Source organism: Cnephaeus nilssonii (genome assembly GCF_951640355.1).
Source record: "Cnephaeus nilssonii genome assembly, chromosome: X".
Lineage (NCBI taxonomy): Eukaryota > Metazoa > Chordata > Mammalia > Chiroptera > Vespertilionidae > Cnephaeus > Cnephaeus nilssonii.
In genome coordinates, this window is record NC_137071.1 from 8,582,478 (window position 1) to 8,589,345 (window position 6,868).

Here is a 6,868-nt window from a genome sequence, read left to right on the forward strand (position 1 = left end):
CATTTGAAGCTGGCCACCTTACCTTGAGGCTTTAGGAACAGAAAGCTGGTTTTTCCGTAGACATACATGATTTCAGGCTGCCTCCTGGTGGGCATTTGTAAGAGTCACAACTTCAAACCACAGCAAATCTCTATTATGATGCTCAGAGTCATCACCACACGTTTCATCATAATAGGACATGACAACAGAGCAGTTGCTATGGACCAGTGGGCACTGCTTGGATTACAGTCACAGTGCACTGCTTGGATTACTGTCATAACAGGAGGTGACAACAGAGCAGTTACTATGGACCAGTGCACTTGGATTGCTATCATGATCTTATAGGTGCAGAAAGGGAGGCACAGAGAGGTTAATTAACTTGTCTGAGATCACACCATCAGAAGTGGAGAAGCCAGGTTCCAATATAAGAACCTGACTCCAAGACCTACATATTTTATTATTTTTTTAATTTTTATTTATTGGTTTTGAGAGAGGAGGAAAGGAGGGAGGGAGAGAGACAGACAGACAGACAGACATCAACTTGTTGTTCCACTTACGTATATATTCATTGATTGCTTCTTGTGTGCTTGACCAGGGATCAAACCCACAACCTTGGTGTACTGCAAGCATGTCAAACTCAAAAGCTAACACGGGCCAAATAAACATGGTTTAAGTCTATGTGGGCCACAAAAAAACAAAAGCTTCCATTTTCATAGAAACATAGGTTTATTTCACTAGAGACATGCTGAAGACAAAGCGCTGAAACAAATCAGTAATCATTAACATAAAATAATAGAACATTTTAATAAAAATTAATATTTTTTTGAACATTAACTTACCAGACACTGAATAACTGCACAAATTAATAAGTGTAATGCAAATAAACCTATTTTTCTTGTTCTCCGAAAGCGAAATATTTCCTGTTGCGCACACCAAGCAAGTTAATTCAAGACTAATGGCGTGGCAATCGGCTAAAATATTCACTGCTGGTATTAGTGGAGAGAAATGGTGCACCGGCGTATAAGGTGCGTAAGGGAAATGAATGCAACACGATTATAGTAATCAGTCATTAGAGAACATTAGTTCATTTTTAATAATTATGTGTAACAGGATATTGGAAAAATTAAGTTATGAATTTTTTATTAAAATGTCTCTTACATACCGTTATATTGGCTGAGTCACAAAAACATTCGTGTGGGCCGCATGCGGCCTGTGCACCACGAGTTTGACATGCGTGGTGTACTGGGACAACACTCTCACCAACTGAGCTCCATTGCCAGGGTCAAGACACACACACACACGCACACACATACACACACACATATTCTTTTTTTTGGAAAGGTATATGAAGAGGATCCCCTGCTCCATGGCGTTTATTTTGATAAAAAGTCCTGCAAATCTGAACATCAAGCTACAGAGTTACAACCGAATAGTACCTCCCCATGAAAGGATTTTGGCAAGTGCATCCCATGAAATGGATCACAATTCATATAAAAGTGGTGATATGGAGAAGACACTCACTGGCATACACAATGCCAAACAGCTCTCCCTTCTACCTCATAGTTCATCTATTGAGTCCCTTTCTCCAGCAGGTGATTTATTTGGACTGGGTATCTTTAAAATTGGCAGTGACGGCCTCCAGCGAAGCACTTCTCTAGAAAGATGGTTGACATCCTATAAAAGTAATGATGATCTTTTTAGCTGTCACAGCTCTGTAAGCATAAGCAGTGGCTCAGTTGGTGAACTGAGTAAAAGGACATTAGATCTCCTGAATAGTTTGGAGAATATCCAGAGCCCCCCAGAGCAAAAGATAAAGTGGTGTGTGTGTGTGTGTGTGTGTGTGTGTGTGTGTGTGTGTGTGTGTTGTATTCTTTTTTTAAAATATTTTTTTTTATTGATTTCAGAGAGGAAGGGAGAAGAAGGAGAGAAACATCGATGAGAATCACTGATTGGCTGCCTTCTGCACGCCCCCTACTGGGGATTGAGCCCATAACCTGGGAATGTGCCCTTGACCGGAATCGAACCTGGGACCCTTTAGTCCGCAGGCCAACGCTCTATCCACTGAGCCAAACTGGCTAGGGCTCCTGCCCCATTCTTGACGCCATCTTGCTTCCCAGGACAACCATATTCAGGTGATGTGCAGCCCTGAAACGGAGGCCTTTTCCTGGGCAATTCATCCCTACAGGAAATGAGAATGAAACTGGGATACTGAGCTGCTAAACAACTATTTTATGTTAACAGAACAGCATAAAATTCCATACTTCACTGATTCGCTCTTGTTTGGAATAACTTCCCGTTCACTGTGTCTGGGCCGCAGGAATACATTTTTAAAAACTAATTTTAAAATGAATTTTATTAGCCTGAGGCACTCTCCCACTAGAATATTAATGAGATGCTATTATTCAATTATTCATGGTACTGGTAATAACCATTATCGAAACACAAAGTTTTTAGGGGAAGCCAGCTGTGTTTGACTTTTAAAAATTAATTGCATTAAATGAATTTTAAAGTACCCTTCCCAATCATACTCACATCCGTGCAACTGCAATGTCCCCAAAAAAAGAAAGGGGGCCAGGAATGAAGAGCTCATCAAGTGGGAAGTCCAATGCTAGCTGTGATGATCTGGCTAGGCACAGGGAGACCACTGGCTCTCAACTGTGGCCACACAATGGAATCTCTTTAGAGTTTTAAAACTTACAAGTGCCTGTGTCTCCCTCCCAGAGGTTGACCTGGTCGACACAGGTATGGCCAGGGCCTTGGTGCTTTCAAAGCTCCCATGTGACTGTAAGGTGCAGCAGCAGGACAGAGAACTTGGTCTGCTCCTCTTACTGGAGTGCACATCAGAAGTGTCTGGAGGGCTTGTAACCCCAGGCTGCTGGGTGGTACACCCAGGGCTTCTGATGGAGTTAATCCCATCTGTGGCCTTCTTCCAAGTCCCCAAGTTACTGGTTTTACTTTTTCCTCTCAAATATCCAGATGATAGATCTGGGTTCCAACAAAACATTTTTTAAATTAAATTGATTGAGATAACACTGGTTAATAACATTATATATACTTCAGATGTACAACTTTATAATTCAACGTCTGTACACTCTATTGCATGCTTGCCACCCGAAGTCTAGTGTTCTTCTGTCACCATATATTTCACCCCCTTCACCATTCTGTCATCTGTATCTATGAGTTTTTTTGTTTTGTTGTTCATTTGTTGCTTTTTGTTTTATATCCCACATGAGTGAAATCACATGGTTCTTGTCCTTCTCTGTCTGACTTATTTCACTTAGCACAATACTCTCAAGAATCATCCAAGTCACAAATGGCAAAATTTCATCTTTTTATGGCTGAGTAGTATTCCATTGTATATGTGTACATGTTCATCTAATCTTCTATCGAAGGACACTTGGGTTGTTTCCATGTTTTGGATTTTGTGAATAATATTTCAATGAACATAGGGATGCATGTAGTTTTAAGAATAAGACTTCAAATTTTTTAGATACCCAGAAGATGGATTGATGGATCATACAGTAGTTCTATTTTTAATTTTTTAAGGAACCTCCATAATGCTTTCCATGGTGGCTGCACCAATTTACATTCCAACCAGCAGTGCACCAGGGTTCTTTTTTCTCCACAACCTCTCCAACACTTGTTATTTCTTCTCTTACTGATAATAGCCATTCTAACAGGATAAAGGTGGTATCTCATTGTGGTTTTATTTGCATTTCCCTTACAGCTAGTGATTCAACAAAACATTTTTAATAGAATGCAAAGATATATGGTTCACTTGAATATGTAAAAATCATACGTCCCCGTAAAGTGTCTTTGCCACACAACTTCAAGAGCTTTGTTATTATATTTTATAAAACTGGGGAGCAAAAATGAATATTGACAAATTGAAAGAAAAATAAATTGCTGTTGCCTCGCATGGCAGTTTCGGAAATACAACTAAAAGATGTACTGGTGAGCGCAGCGACTCCTGCTCGTGTCTCCCCAGGCCGGGCAGCTGCTCCTCTCAGTCAGCACCTCAGCCGGGGCCATGAGCTCCTGGGTGGCCGCGGCGCAGTGGCTCTCGGTGAAGGAAGAGACCATCTTTCTGCAGGACGGGCCCGTCCGCGTCACCGACCTCGCCGAGCTACCCAGTGAGATCCTCGGGGCCCCGGAGACTGCCAACACCGACTCAGAGGATTTTTAGGACTTCCCGTCTTACACTCAAGTCCTTTAGCCATTTTGAAAGAGGAGAACCAAGAAGGCAGCAAAGTTGGACAAAGGAACTTCGCCGCGCACAGCAATTTCGGGGATACAACTGGAGGACAGAGCGTCTGCCACCCAGAACCACAGGAGAGCTGGCTGAATGGTGGATTTACAGCTAAGAGGGAAGAGGAAAGAGCGAACTCGGAGGAGTTGAGGTGCGGAGGCGCGTGGGTCGGGCTAGTGGCGGGGGAAGGGTCGTGCGGCTTTTGTTCCAACCCTAGGGGAGATTAGCTCCTCAGACGCCTGCGGGGAGAGGCTGGACTCTCGGCCTTCGTGTTGGAGAGTGGGAGTAACTTCCTTGAGGAGGTGCGCCCAGCAATCAGTGTTTGCTGCGCTGGAGTGCGGAACGAGGGGGCTTGGAAACGTGGAAAGCAGAAAAAGCAGACTTCGCCACGCCATGGCCTGGTGGCGCCCTGAGGCCCCGCCCCGCCCTGAGACCCGCCCCGCCCTGGGACCCGCCCCGCACGTTTGGCAGACCCGCCCCGCACGTTTTGCAGGCCCACCTGTGCTCCAAACAACGGCTTTTGCATGTGGGTGGCCTGCCCTGTGGCAGCTTGACCAGATAAACTGCGGTTCTAGTCGGACTGCTCCAGGGACGCTCAGACAGGAGGAGGAAACTGCAGTTTTTGCTGTAATTCCTGCTGGGTGGCCTCAGGCAGTAGCTGACCTACACTCCATTGGAGACCCAGAAACGAGGGCATCTAGTGGTCAGTGTGAGATGACACCAGATTTCAACCACTCGCATAAGGGACACATTCGGGAGGCAGACTCAGTGAGCGCCAAAGCCTTGCTGCACCAAGACCCGGCCCATAAACGTGTCTCCCGCACAGCAACTCTTCCTTTATAGACACAGAGGGTCCGCACGGCCAATTGGCCTGGAGGACAATTTCTCCCAGCGACACCAACAACAATCAAGACTTAACTATACAAAGGAGGACCAAGATGGAGGCATAGGGCGGAAGCCTGATTGTTGCCTACCACAACAATTTTGAGTATACGACGGGAGAGCAGAGCAGACACCATCCAGAACCACCGGAGGGCTGGCTGAGCAGATGCTCTACAACTAGAATAAAAGAGAGGGGTACGCGGGATGAAGCTGATGCCGGTGACCCAAAGATCACACCTTAAGAACTATGGCTCAGGCGACACAATGGCGGCCTGGAACATGCTCGGCGCAGTACCCCCGGCGGTCTCCGGCTGAGGGGACGGCTCCACTCGCTGCCGAGCACGGACAGACGAGCCCCTGGGAGACATGGGGTGGGAGACTCCGCGCTTGCTGACCTCCGAGTCCTTCAAGAATCTCAATGCCCCGGAAGCGGCCAGGTGCGCATGCTCGGCGACCGGCCACCGCTGCAGACCCAAGGGCCGACGCAGCCACCCTGGACCAGCCCGCTGCCGCGCACCGGGCACACCGGAGCTTCGCCGAGCCCGCCGCCCAACGAGTTCTGCGGTGGCTGCCCTGGAGCTCTGAGAAAATGGCCGAAGGAATTGCTGAGAGGGAATTGACCAACAGGAATTGGGATTAAGAAGACGAAACCCCGCTGGGTCCCGGATCCGGGTGAAGCCGCGCGCCCCTGGGTCCGGGTGAGGCTGGGAACTGGGTCAGGGTGAGGCTAGGTCCTGGGTCCGGGCGAGGCCACATGCCCCTGGATCCGGGTAAGGCCGCACGCCCCAGGGTCCGGGTGAGGCTAGGCGCCCCTAGGTCCAGGTGAGGCTGGTACCTGGGTCCGGGTGAGGCCACGCGCCCCTGGGTCCGGGTGAAGCTGGATCCCGGGTCCGGGTGAGGCCGTGTGCCCCTGGATCCGGGTGAGGCTGGGTCCCGGGTCCGGGTGAAACCGCGCGCACCTGGGTCCAGGTGAGGCCACGTACCCCCTGGGTCCGGGTGAGGCCACGAGCCCCTGGGTCCGGATGAAGCCGTGCCCCTGGGTCCGGCCGAGACCCAACCAGAGGGAATCGAACCTGCATTACCACCATTTGTCCACCATCCAGAGCTGAGGGGTCAGTGCCGACATGTACACATAAGGAACTGGTGGACATTGATATTGGGTCTCAAAAGAACTGTTGGTCCAGAAAGAAACTCACTACAGACTGATTCATTTGCCTGTCATCATAACTATTATTGCTCATCTCACATTCAGTTCATATAAGTATATCTCTAGTGACACATGATCTCGCTCATCTAGGGGAAATGATGAACAACATAGACTGATGAAAAAGAACAGAACCAGAAACAAGGAGGCATCGATCGGACTATCGGGCCTCAGAGGGAGGATAGGGGAGGGTGGGGGGAGGGGGGAGAGATCAACCAAAGGACTTGTGTGCATGCATATGAGCCTAACCAATGGTTAAGTTCAACAGGGGGTTGGGGCATCCGTGGGGAGGGGTATGGGATGGGAATGGGGGGATGAGGACAAATATGTGACACCTTAATCAATAAAGAAATTTTTAAAAAAAGAAAGAAAAATAAATTAGTCTGCTACAGTTTTTGTTTTAATATGTTTTTTTAAATATATTTTTATTTTTTACAGAGAGGAAGGGAGAGGGATAGAGAGTTAGAAACATCAATGAGAGAGAAACATTGATCAGCTGCCTCCTGCACACCACCTACCAGGGATGTACCCACAACCAAGGTACATGCCCTTGA